The 10,575-nt window shown below is 45.9% G+C and overlaps 1 protein-coding gene and 1 long non-coding RNA gene across 5 annotated transcripts in view; both read right to left on the bottom strand.

Moving 5' to 3' along the window:
* LOC134485261 (uncharacterized) overlaps positions 1–10,572 on the bottom strand; it is a 33,449-nt gene extending 22,877 nt beyond the window's left edge. Inside the window, exon 1 of the long non-coding RNA XR_010063320.1 lies at positions 128–10,572. This is a non-coding gene — a long non-coding RNA (uncharacterized LOC134485261). The remainder of the gene's footprint in view (positions 1–127) is intronic.
* The window catches only part of Atrnl1 (attractin like 1), a 540,797-nt gene that overhangs the window by 78,886 nt on the left and 451,336 nt on the right, over positions 1–10,575 (bottom strand). The gene's annotated exons all lie outside the window — the stretch shown is intronic.

The raw sequence follows: 10,575 nt of genomic DNA, 5'->3' as shown, positions 1-10,575 counted from the left end.
TATAAGGCAGATAGATGGAGATGAATTACTCACTTCTCAGAGGGTCATTAACTTTTTCCTTAAAAGCCCTTTGAGAAAGACCATTGTGGCTCTAAGGAGTTAACGTAATTATAGCCCCCAGGGTTACCTTCTGTGGAATTACACTTCTACTGCTGCTCTTCAACCTCATTCAGGACTGTCATTAGCAGGGACACACATTCATGCTAACAGCAGCTCTGGAAGATGTTACCACACCACTGAAGAGTGCGCAGAAGGACCTGAGACCAGATTACAGTTTTTACATTAAATTTTATTGTAAAATCGCGCGCGCACACACACACACACACACACACACACACACACACACACACCCCAAAATTAACTCCACTAAAAGATGATTAGGAATTTTGATCAAAATTTGAGTACTTCACTCCCAGGGGAACAACTTTACTGAGGTGGGCGCTAGGAAACGTCTATGTAGGGATTCCCTGGGTCCCTGGATCTGACCCACTGTTCATCACCTTTGCCTGACACGTCAGGGCTCTGTGTGGCAGGTGTTGGATAGTGGAGAATTTCTAAGAGGAAAATTATCATTCTTTGTCAGGCTAGACAGACCTTTACCTTGGTAAAATATACACTAGGAAGCACCAAATCCTTTCTGCATGAGGGATGCAGAGACCTTGTTTTTGTGGCCCCAGCTCAGCTGCACACACATCTCCTCCTATTCCTAGGCTCTGTGAGTTTCTCTCTAGCAAACTGTGAGGTAGAAACAGGTAACCCAAAAGGCCATTTCTCAATCGAACAATGACAGTTGTCTGCCATTAGGATTATCCGTCCACCCTTGTTTAATGTAGAAGGACTGAACGTTGGTATCCTTTCTCCACTCCGTAACAAATATGTTTGCGGAAAGCCTAATCTCCAAGCAATGGCTAGGGAAAGAGCACCTGTGGGTAAGAGTATATGTTAGATAAGGCTGTGAGGGCAGAGCCTCACTTACTCAACACAGGAGGTCCCATGCTGTCTCCATTTGTAAGGACACAGCGGAGAGGTGACAGCTGAAAGCCAGGAGAAGACCTCCTAGCCCATCCACACCTGGACTTTGACTCGCCAGCCCCACAGCTCTGAGAGCTGTGCACGTGCTGTTTACCCCAGTTTGTTTATTGCAGAAGCCCCACTGACTGCCAGCCAGCAGGCTTCACTTAGATTCCTTCAAATCCATGAACTGTTGTTTTTCCATCGACGACTGCGTCGTTTTTATAAGGAGTTCAAAGGGAAGCAGACCTACTCTTTATATTTAACTTACAGTCGGAGGACTTGCACCACAGTGCCTTGACTTTACTTCAGGAGCAGCTTGCTTATTGTGAACGAGTCTTGATCCCAGCACCAGTTTTGGTAATATTTCCTACCACCCCACTTTCTCCTTGACCAAGGCAATTGTTTACCAATCAACTGTAGAACTATCAGAATGGGGTGGTGGGCAGCAGGAAGGCCAGGGAAAGGGAATGTATTGGCTACAGGCTCACATCAGTGTGAGGCCCTCTGCCCCTTTAGAAGTGTCTCTGACTACTCGTCCTGAGAACATCTGAGTCTGGGTTAGCCCAGCATGGAGGCCTGTTTCATGCCCACTAGGCATCAGGTTTCTTATTGGTGTTTTTCTTTGCTTCCTTAATACATGGATCAATTCCTCTCCATTAAATAAGACACAAAGATAAAGTTTAAAACCTCAGCTAGGAGGAACATGGCTACCCCACTGCCAAGTGACATTGGCTATAGAGAAGCTCGAGCTGTGCTCAGAAGCAGGCAGGTAATCCTTCTATTTACGAAAAAACACCAACTGAGGTTCAGAAGAACTCATTGTATTGTAGGTGACATTTTTCTGACTTTAAATTCTGACGCCGGGTTTACTTCTGTGTGGCTGTAGGCAGGCGTCCAAATCTCCACGAGTTCACTGTCCTCCCGGGTGATGAACGTGTATTCTACATAACTTCTAGGGTCATATTAATTTAATGGTGTTTAGAGCACAGGACAGATTCTGAACACACCGTGTGGTGATAATTATGACGAGAATAGATGCTTTGGTTTGTAACACTCACCGGCGAGGCGAGGCTCTTCCGAGAATAACGAACACGTGGATCTTTACTCCATGAAATTCAAATATATATTTTTACACATAAAGTATGAAACCAAGTTCTGCTATCTCAAGTTAAATCTCTTTTTTAAAAAATATCACTAAGAAATCAAAATTAAAATCATAAAACAGAAATTTTATGACCGGCTTCCTGGGTGGAGTGTGGGAGATACAGAACTTGCTTCAGTGTTTAGTGTCAACCTTCACTAATATTCTGGTTTTATTGAATCTTAAATCTAAGCAACTAATTTTTAACAGATATATTCCATCAAAAATACAGTTCTCAGCTTAATTTTACTCCTCAAGATATGCAGCCTCAGTGCTTCAGGAATCAATGAAGCCCAAAACCTAACCTACTAAGGTTATGGCTTACATTTGTATAGCAGATTTCTTTCTTTCTTTTTTTTTTCCTTTTTTTTCCGGAGCTGGGCACCAAACCCAGGGCCTTGCGCTTGCTAGACAAGTGCTCTACCACTGAGCTAAATCCCCAGCCCCTGTATAGCAGATTTCTTTTGGTGAGAAGTTCTACATGTTATGACTAATCGATTTTACTCATCAATCAAATGTTTATCAAGCAAACAGTAAGGCCTGGAACCCATTGGTAGTTTCTGCCTGGGAACCACGTGAAGGGACCTCCACAGTGTCGGACAGGTTAGAGTGGGAGAGGAAAGAGTTTCAACTGATGGCGCTCACACATGTGGACCATGTGTAGGCTCTGTGGAGCAGAAGCAAAGTTTGAACTGTACACAGTATTCATAAGTGGAGGGACAGGATAGGAACAGGGCCAGGTGTGGTGGCATTTGCAGGTAACTGCAGCATGGGTGCTGAGGGATAGCTGGTTTGAAACCAGCTCAGGATACATACATTGGCATTGTCTCCAAAAAATACAAAAAGAAAAAAACCAGCAAGCAGGCAAGCCGGCAAGCAAGGATAGACAGTATTACAGCACCAACAAGTCTCAGAGGCTGAAGAGATCGAATGAGGCCCACTCACTCAGGCTGCTGTGTGCATGAGTACAACTGAGGGCGGCAGGCGCTAGATGAAGGGGCTAAGTCTGCCCTGACGTCTGTCTCTGGAGGTTTCAACAGACGGCAAATGGTTCGTGGGCTTGTGAGGAGTGACAAGTACAGTGGTGTTTTATCCTCGGCAGAAATCCAGGTTTGGTAAAAGCATGGTGGAAATCAAGAATAGGGTCTGCTCCGTCTGCTGTGGGGAAGGAAGGTGACTTTGACCTTATATCTAAGCAGCAGGAAAGCAGGGAGAGATCAATCTTCAGCAGGTGAGAATTTATGGTTGCAGGACTGGGAAACAGTACACAGCTTTCCTAACTAGATGCAGAGGACCCCAGAGACTCGCTAACGCTGGACCCAGGGCAGTAGAAAACCTTGTCTGTAGGAGCTCACAGACACTGAAATGCAGGCAGGCAGAAGAGCTCTGGAGCATGGCTTATCCACGAATTCTAAGTAGGAACCTAACACAGGTCAAGGTGCAGGACACCAGGGGGAGCAAATGCTTCCAGAAGCCCAAGAGGAGAGAGATGAGGAATATCCACCTTCCAACACTACAGGGCTCTGGTGGCTGTGAGAGCTGAGGAAGGGCATCATAAGGGCTGCAGCGGTCTCTGCACAACTACTATAGAAAGCAGTAACCTCCCTCCGCAATCAGAAATCTCTTCAATTTTACCTCCACACCTTCTGTTCATTTCACTTAACATGTTTTTAAAATGATGGCTTTGTTTGCCTGATTATTTGTGTTGTGCTTATATCCCCGAAGGTTGCAGTCTCTCCAAATGTGGGGACTCTAGCACGCAGTGGATGCCTTTTAAATGCATCTGCGTGAATATAAGGAGCGAGTGGATCCACACCTGCCCTAGGTCTGGACAGAGGACAGAATCATTCCCTGCTGTGGGTTTGGGGTCATTTGCATACCAGACATTCTTAGAGACAACAACAACTTTAGACACTTGTTCTTATTTAATTCCCTTCCTGGGTTCTCAGCCTATGTCATTTATTAATCCACACTTTCTCGTTCCTTGTGCAGATTAACATACTGGCTGGGCGCAGTACTGGGATTGAGACTAAAGGTAACTAACATGCTGTATGTTTATAGGAATTTAAGAGAGTGGTCCTGTTTCTTCCCTCTGCCTCCTCTGGTAGAGAGTGTGAAGGTTGATCAGCAGAAGTGTTTCTGTGAGTGTAGAGATACAGAGGCAGACTTCTGAAGGAAGGGTCTGCCTAGGATCAAAATCCCAGAGACTGGAGAACGGGAACTTGTTTAAGAACTGTCTTGAGAGGAGAGTGTGTCACTGAGAACAAGTATTTCTGGAATACATCTCTAAAGTCATGGGGGACATTCAGCTTCCATTCACTTATAAAACAGAGACACTATGAATTACTTCCATTTCCCCCGACATGCCAATAAGATCGGGCCCCACTGACGGGAAATGCTGTGGGGGGCTGTGGGGAATGGGTAGCCACCGTTCACGGCTGTGGGATCGCAAACTGGTACCAACTCTGGAAATCAGTCCGGGGAGCTTTCGAAGAGCTAAAAATAGATCAACCATATGACCCAGCTGTATCAAGGGACATCCTACGTTGGAGATACTCGCACAGGCTTGTTCATGGCTGTGATACTCACAATAGCCAGGAGGTGCACACTACCTGAATGTCCTCCACTGATGGAGGGATAATGAAACCATTGTGTTACATACACACCGTGGAATACCACTCAGCTGTGATGAGAAATGAAACCAGGAGATTTACAGATTAACAGACAGGGCCAGAACTAGTCACACTGAGTGAGGTGACACCGACCCAGCAAGACAGGCTCCTCCCCTTGTGGCTCCAAAACTTCCAATGTGAGCATGTAATCTGCAGGAACGACAGAGACTACGGAAGGAGAAGGGGGCATGGGTGGGGGCAGGGCTCTAGAAAAGGGCAGTATGCAGGTGCTATGAAGGGGAAATGGAGAAGGGGGAAGGGAGCTTTAACTCGGAGGAGGGCAGAGGTCGGGGGAATAAATACTGGGGATGTTGGAAATGGGTATGAAATCATTATATGTTTTCACCAAACTAAATATAACACACACATGCGCTTACAGGAAATTATGCCACCTAGGATCATAGTACTTCCTCAAGAATGACAGACTACATAAGAAACATACAGAAAACCAAACCAAACCAACAACAAACCCCACAAGACCAGGCATGAGAAGTCTCAAGACACCCTCAAAATGATACAGGCTGCTGCCCCCGCTGTCTCCCAGAGGCTGAAGGTAAGGAGTCTCTATGGCTGACGACACCTTCACTCTGCATGTGGGACTTGAAGGAACTGAACTGGGTCTGACCCAGAAGCCTCTTTCCTGGGGACCATCAGCGGCTACGCAAGCTGCCAGGGGGACAAGCAGCAGAGGCTTCTATGTCGGGAGCCAGCAGCCGTTTAGCTGGACTTACAGCCCACTCAGCAGCAGATTCACATCTAAGTAGCCAAGGCTGGCAAGGCCAGGCCACCCGGGGGGGAGGGGAACTCACCACAGCCACTTCCTGAAGCAGTGTGAACTGTACCTGAGCCCTTATCCTCATCCCACAGACAAGAGGAGCCCTCGTCCCTTGTCAAAAAGCTGCTTTCTGTTGTAGCAGATGAAGATCATCATAGAAACCCACAGTTGAACGTAAATCAGAGAAGTAGTCCTGGGTGCCAGGCTCCAGCTGAAGCATCTACCCTCTACCTAAGGCTCAGGGGACGTCGTAGAAGATGGAGCAGAAAGAGTCCAGAGCCAGGACACCAGCTTGTCTGTGTTCTACATGACAGGGAAGCCACACCCATGAGATCTCAACATTACTTCTGTCTGAACAAAACCTGGACGATGACACCTGGTGACGTGTCCCCACAGAGGGAGAAGAATCTCACAGGGCAGTTGATGACCACTGAGCAAGAGGGAGAATCAGCTTTTCTCAGGGATGGACCCCCCACCCCAAACTGGTCCAATACCAAGTAGCCAGCCCCAAACACACACATGTGAGGAACATGAAATGTACTCATCCGGCTTCTGGACAAGCACTCGGTGTGTGTCTCAGTCCCTGCTCCAGGTTCTGGACCTGACTTCCCTCAGTAACAACAGGGCGTGATCCAAGAACTGAAACGTGTGTATGTGTACACTGTGTGGGTTTGTGTGTGTGTCCTAATACAATGGCTGACTGAGAATTGATATTTCTCTTTCCTTTTTAAACTCCAAAGGTCCTTTTATCGTTGTTATAAACAGTAAACGTATCAGTGACACCGTGGCTAGATTATAATTTTAAACGTATGCAATACTTGTAGATTATTCTAAGAAAGTCTGATCATCTTGCCCAAAATTCTAAACCCCAAGTAAGGCATCTCAGTCTTAGACTTCCCAGCAGCATGTCCCGTGTTAAGGTCAGAAACAGCACAGAAGGAGAGCTTCTGAGAAGCTCACACTGACAAGGAAGGACGGTAACCACCACTGCTCAGATGGAGGATTATGGCCCACTCGGGTGGGGAGGTGGCTTAGGAGGCAGAGGAGGTGTGCAAGCCTGAAGACACGTGTTCCAGTCCTGGGACACTCATAAAGGGAGCAGGAGGGCTGGGTCACGGTCATGAGCCATGCTAATAGTACAGATCTCACAGTGACCTCAGAGCCTGCTGCGGTTGGCAGGGGCTGCTCACAGCAAACACACAAGATGCAGCCTTTTTCTGGGTAAGTAAGGCACCTGATTACTTCACCTCCACAGACATCGGAAACGAACAATCAAAAACCATTTAATATTTTGTGCCTTACTTCTGAGCCACCTAAGGGGAGAATTGCTCACGAGCACTTCAATATATTATATAGAAGCACAACACACATACACATACTCACACCCACACATTCACACACTCACACACACACACACTCACACACACATTCATACACACACACATTCACACACTCACACACACACATACACACACATACACACATTCACACACACATACACACACATATACACACACATTCATACACACACTCACACACACTCACACACACATTCACACACACATTCACACACACACACTCACACACACTCACACACACATTCACATACTCACACACACATTCACACACACATTCACACACACACATTTACATATATACACACTCACTTATTCACACAAAAGCATATACACACATTTACACAAACACATATAAACACTACACAAACTCACACAGACACACATAAACATTCACACTCACAGACATCACACAAACACATATAGAGACACACAGAGACACAGAGACACACATAGACACACACAGAGACACACACACATAGACAGACACAAGCACACATACTCATACCCTAAAAAGATGAGCAGATTAGGAGACAGTCTAAAGAGGGGGTGTCAAGGAAAGAGAATGGAATATATATGAAGAGAAAGTGGGGGAACAACTTGTGGGAAGAAAGGGAACCAAGAGGGCTGGGGTAGGGAGAGGACAAATAAGGACAAAGTTCAGTGACTCCTAATGCATAGAAATGTCACAATGAGGGGTTGGGGATTTAGCTCAGTAGTAGAGCACTTGCCTAACAAGCACAAGGCCCTGGGTTCAGTCCCCAGCTCCGATAAAAAGAAGAAGAAGAAAAAAAAAAGAAAAAGAAATGTCACAATGAAACTCTCTACTTTGTATGCAAAAAACCAAAACAAAGCAAAACCAACCAACCAAAAACCCAATAGAACTGAACCAATAATACTGAGGGAGAGATTGGTGCCTGGAGAACCTAGAGGTTAAACGTACAGTTTCTCTTTTCACCTTGGATTTGATGACGGCCAAAGGCAGTCCACATTTTCAAGACAGATACAAAAGGTCACCTCTACTCATTAGATATTACAGAAGCAGTTGTTAGTAGACAGTAAACACATTTAGGTTTGCCTCAGAGCCCTAGCTGCCCCTGCAGGAGAAAGCCACCGAAGTGTGTTTCTGGATGCTCTCTGTTAGCCGTTCAAAAGCAGCTTGAGGAAGAAACAATACAGTGGTGACTTTAACTGTCATCTAGACTGGATCAAAGAAGATTTAGGGGCCTGAGAGTAGAGTGTGTGTGTGTGTGTGTGTGTGTGTCTGTGTGAGCACGTGTGTGAGCACGCACATGCCTGTTTTCATTGGGTAGTCTGAATGGATCTGGAAAGAAGGTTCACCCTCAACATGGATGTGCTGAATGAGAGGGAAGAGGACCAGCAAGGGTGACTGTGCCCTGAAGGAACCCACAGACACTGTGTTTTTGACAGTCAAGAGATTGTTATTCCATTATTTCCAAGTACTTTACTATTAAAAGAAAACCAATGATGTAGCAAAGCTGAATTTTATAGTGAAATCAGTATTCGCAGCACTCCGAGTCCCCAGCGGACATTCAAACTTTGCCTGCTCGCACCTGTCAATCAACCATCTTTCCAGCTGCCATTAGTGTATCACATATTTCAAAGCAGAGGCTGTCAATAGATAGCAGTGTATCTTGAAGGGTAGAATCAAAGAACATTCCTACTCCTGAAGAATACCTGGACAAACTTATTAGGTTTAAAAAAAGAAACAAGTGACAAGAGTGTCTTGAATGATGCATGGAGACACAACAACAGACACACAACAATGGAGACATACACCACATCACTTCCTGAGATGTGGAGAAAGTGTGCACACCACTTCAGTGTTCCATTGCTCTACCTGGGGCAGCCCTGTAGACAATATCATCATCAATCAAACGCTTCAGTTATGAAGTTGTGGGCTTGTTAGTTATAGGGAAACATGCTCTCTGCTACAGCTGGCGGTAATATACTGTTTTCTCTTGACTCTGTATCCTTCCCTCCCCCACTCCAGTTCTCCCTTGCGTGTGCGTGTAGAAGCAGTGCTTCCTACACAGGACTCCTCTCACTCAGAGCTTTGTGTTACCCAGTCCACAGGCTTGTCACGATGATCGAATGTGAAGTCTGAGAGCACCGTGTAAGGGACACAGTGAGGCACATACATTATCAAGGGGACCTGAAACACACTCCCCTGTTAAGAGAGCATGGCTACAGTGGAGGTCCACATAGCTTAAGTCAGAGTTAAAGGTCAAGGGGTCAGAATATTGACAGTTCCTCTACTTTCTCTTGGTCAAGGATCAAGGGGAACGTTGGCTTGTTTTCATTAGCAGAGGGTTTGTTTTGGAAATCATCCCAGCTTTAAAATAATGCTTCCATTAGCTGGGCTCGGTTCCTATAATTATCCATCTCATCGGACCAGTGCCAAACTTAGTGCCAAACTCTTCTCCATTCTGCATGCTATTCACCTGGGCAGTGCTAAAAGAACAAAGACACCCACCTAGTGTTTAGGGAGGCGTGGGTGGGTTTCGTCTTTGAATAAACATTTGCTGTTGAACGCTGGATAGAAACTCTTGCAGCAAGACAGCTGCAGGTGCTGTAAAGGAGGAGTCTCGGGCTGCTGGAAACTGTCCTCAGGGGGTGGTTTGCAGCATGGACATTTAGAGTTTCTAAGATGTAAGGTTGGCTGTTTCCCATCTTGGGGGTGGGGCCGTACAAATCATGGCGAGGTCAAAGTTCAGTGGGAAGCTAGGAAGATAACCGAACAAGGAGGCAGGTTCACTGTCCGCCACAGTGAAGAAGGGGCCAGGACTCAGGCACTTTGTCTTATGACTAAAAGGAACTGAGGAGAAGGATCTGGAAAAGCCCTTGCTCTCAAAAGCATTCCTTCTGTTGAGAGCTGACAGAAAAGACAACAAGAGCATCACAGAGATTATTTTGGGTGCATGGATTACAGCATGTATACAGAGACACGAGTGTGCGGTGCGATCTGCCTCCTGACAGCACTCAGAGTGAGTGAGGGCATCCTGGTGATGAGGAAACCACAAGACCATACTCAGGACCAGCTTCCAAATCAAAGCACGCTTCTCAGGTAGGAGAAGGGGACTCAGGACAGGGGTCACTCTGTTCATCCCTGGGAAAGAGAACACCTAGCCTGTCAACTACACTTGTCTGGAACCGAGAGGGAGAACACATCCCACTCTGTTTGCTTCTAGCTACTGTCTCGTGATGCCACCCAGTCCCCTAAAGACACAGCTCCTCTGGGCTGGCTCCATATCCGTGATGAGAATTTCTCATCATAGCCATAATTCCCATAAACCACACATGCTAGGAAATCAGAAGCTGACCACCGCATCAAGGACTTCTTTCCATGAATGCCCTTACAAGTGGATAAACCCCAACAAACTGTACAAACACACACACATTCAGTAAGTGTTTATAAGGGAAACACTCGAAAATGCCAACATATAGAATGTACATATCTGTGTGACAGTTTATGCACTAATAAGATTTCATTGCCATGTTCTGAATTATAGCCATAAGGGTCCTGACAGAGTTTTTAGTATAATTCTTTCTTCTCCTCAATCAAAAAGTTGCTTACCGCTGTTGGATCATGCATCA

This window comes from Rattus norvegicus, chromosome 1, assembly GCF_036323735.1.
Source record: "Rattus norvegicus strain BN/NHsdMcwi chromosome 1, GRCr8, whole genome shotgun sequence".
NCBI classification, from domain to species: domain Eukaryota; kingdom Metazoa; phylum Chordata; class Mammalia; order Rodentia; family Muridae; genus Rattus; species Rattus norvegicus.
This window is presented reverse-complemented; position numbering and strand designations above follow the sequence as displayed.